Source organism: Phalaenopsis equestris, unplaced genomic scaffold, assembly GCF_001263595.1.
Source record: "Phalaenopsis equestris unplaced genomic scaffold, ASM126359v1 Scaffold000204, whole genome shotgun sequence".
Taxonomy (NCBI): Eukaryota; Viridiplantae; Streptophyta; class Magnoliopsida; order Asparagales; family Orchidaceae; genus Phalaenopsis; species Phalaenopsis equestris.
In genome coordinates this window covers 131292-134917 of record NW_018164646.1, presented here as the reverse complement: position 1 = coordinate 134917, position 3626 = coordinate 131292, and positions in this window count along the sequence as shown.

Below are 3626 nucleotides of genomic sequence, written 5' to 3'. Positions count from 1 at the left end.
CTTCTTACGGGCAAACCCCACACCAAAAAATATTGTTGACAAAGCGCCAGTTCATTCAGGGCACTTATGCGCCACAGTTCTTTTGCACACCTTCTTCATTTTTGCTCCAAATTTAATCCTTATTCACTCTTTTCACCATTTTTCATCTATTTAATTGTAATTGAAAGATAAACACACAAATACCTTCCATTAAAGCACAATATCCTCAAAATAGGTATAAAATGTATACATAATTCTATATATTTTAGGTTAATAAAAATCCTCCAAACTTAAAATGTTACTTGTCCTCTAGTGACACTCCAATCTTTAAAAACCAAAATAAGTAGATTATGTAAATGAGTTTATTTAAGATATTCTAAAATTTTGATCTAGAAATATAGTAGTCAAATTCAGAAAAAACTTTAGTACATGAGACCAACTTAGAGTTTAGAAATCTTTACTGTAAAGAAGTCTGAAAATATGAGTTCCTATCTAGTTCAAAAATATGTGTAGATTCTCCAAATATAGAGGGTAGGAATTTTGTCTTCTCCACTTAAAATTTTTTTATTAGGAATAATTATACTTACTATATTTTATCCTTAAGCTTAAGAGTTTTTCAAGTCTTATATTTTAAAAAGATTAGATGTGGAACCAATTTTTATTCAGGCACTAATCCTCATACTTCTCCTCCATATTTTAACTTTCTTTTTCTTTTTCTTTTTCAGGTGAGAATTATTATATCTGGATAGGTTTTTAATGATTTTGAATTCCACTCCTCCTTTCCTAAAGCAAATTTTTCAAAGTTCTGATATAAATCTTTTACTTAAAAATATAATAATAGTTTTGAAAATTTTTTTAATAAAAGAAACTTAAGTATTTAAAATAAAAGTCTAACCCTTCTACATTTTCAAAAAAATACAATTTCTCCTACTAAAGATAGTTACACAATATTTATCATTTCTACACTAAAAATTTTTAACTTTAAGTTTTTTCCTTCATTACTATAGGTTTCATTGCTATAGGTTCCAAAGAAATTTTCATACTCATTTCTATATTCAAAGTTTTACTTCCCTAATATAACTTCATATACATTATCATTTTTTTTCAAAATCAAAATGAAATTTATTTGTAGCACATTTGAGAACAAATAAAATTCAAGTTTTAGAAAAAAATTTTCATCCACCAAAACTTAAATTTTTAATACGATAAAATATTTTAGCATCATATTTATATATAGGCAAGAATGAAAACTAAAAAAATTACATGCTTACAGAAATTTTCATACCCTAAAATGCCAAGTACGAAAATTAAAAACAGGAGTAAAAATTAACTGATCAAATTTTAACTTATCTTAACATATTGAGATTCATTAGACTTCTATATAATGGAGGATAACATAAAAGCAAACAAACACACTAACAGAAATTTACAACTACAACATAAAAAAATACTTGGTAGTAAATTAAAAATTTTAAATATTATGTTATTAAGTGAAAGTTATGTTATTAAGGGAAAGTTAGTAATATTCTAAACCTTTCTAATATTCAGGATTAAGTTCAGCACAAACTAACAAAATAAACTAGAAAATACAACTAACACAAAAAAAATATAACTACTCATAATAACATAAGTACATCACAACAGTATCTAACAAAACAAAACAGAAATAATGGTAGCAATCTAAACAAGTACAACACAATACAAAATAACAGCTCAATACAACTATACCATAGGGATGTTTTATTCAAATTCAAGTAAGAAAGTTTAAAAGTATGTGCATAGCCTGCACACTCTATCTCTCGATAGATGTACCCCAAACACACAACCACAACCGTCAATATCTCCTCCACATTCTTCTCATTTTGGTGATCGCCTCTAAGTTGGGATAGACGGTTCACCCTCCACATGTATAGTATCGTGAAAGCTAGACTTCTAGTGTTTCTCTTAGTAAAAGGATCCTTGTGCCGCAAACATGAAGATCTCATCAAGCATATTATCATCATTAATATCAAAATAAACCTGAGATGAAGAATCATTTCTACCAAATGGCTTAAAGGCGTCAAACCCATTAGAAAATGGAGATTCACCCTCTTCCCAATCGCTTAATTTATCTTTAGAGTATGATGTATCCCCTATTGGAATGACAATATTATTTCTTTAATATGACCAATGATGAGATTTCATAATGCAAGAAGAGTTCTTTTAATTGAGACTATTTTTTAGTATCCCAAAGATATCATTAATCAAAAGAACACATTCATTTAGGAGTTACTCCCGAACCTAAAATAAAAATAAATTTGATTCTCTGGTTATGAACACATCACAATTTTTGTATCTATTAAAAATAATTGATGCTTGTGTTGGGATACTAAAAAATACTGAAAAAGAAATTACATTCATGTAAATATACACAAGCATAAATTTTATAAGTTCTTTTCTATGAATTTAAATAGGTCGTATTTGTTTGAACCACTTTGCATTTTTGTTCCTAACTTAAGTCGTGAAGCTTAATGAAGAAGAATCTTTCATACCTTTTTATTTGTTTGTTCAAATTAATTTTTTCTTCGTTCTTGCTATCCTTCCATCTTCATCCTACATTTGGTCCTTGAGTGAAGATGAAGCGATAAATTTTAAATATAGGCTATCTAAGAAGGAAAATAATGGGATAAAATATGATAAATAAAATTAAAAAAGGCAAAACATAAGATGGCCACTCCGTTGAGGATGAGGCACTTTTTATTTTAGGATTTTTTCTTGTTTTCTTATATTTTGTATCTTAGTGTTATCTCTTTAGTTGTTAGGATTTATATAATATGGACTATAAGTTCAGTATATTTACCTTTTGTCATATTTTCATCCCTTTGATTAGTAGACTAATGTCATTTATATCTATTAATCCTCAAACATTATATTTTTTGTATCTATTAAAAATAATTGATGCTTGTGTATATTTACATGAATGTAATTTCTTTTGTAGAATCTGATAGTAGTCTCTTTCGATTGTAAGACATAACTATTCAAAAGATTATTACTATTTAGTTTTGCTAAGAGGGATCTCATTTCACTTACCCCCATAATATTTCATGTTGAAGATCAAATGATCACCTTTGGTCAAATTGATCACCCCACAAAATTTTTTAATAAAAAAATCCTACATCAGCCGAGGCATTAGCTATGTGCCCTCCCCAGAGGAAGGGGAAGAGAGCATATATCAATATTCCCATTATGATGGTATGTGTCAATGATATTGTTCCATTGATAAAGAGCTCAATATTTGATTGTAAGCTACTACAAAGTCTTGTCATTTTCAGTTGTCTTTTCGTATGTCTTCTATCTTCTCCAGTGTATCTATTATAGCACCTCCATGTATTACTATCTCTAATACTATTCCTGTGATCACTTCTACCACTGATAACTAGACATTTGTTACTTATTTTGTTGACCCAAATATCAAAATAGAAGATCAGAGAATTCTTATGTATCCATCATGCAATCCAAACACATGTTCTGATATAAGAGTTGTTATACTGCCAGAGGGCTGCCTGCAACATCTGTTATTACTTTTGAAAATTTATTATTTGATGTTGTGCCCAAGGTTGCAACCAGACCCTTCATATCTCAATTAATAATAATAAATATATATATAT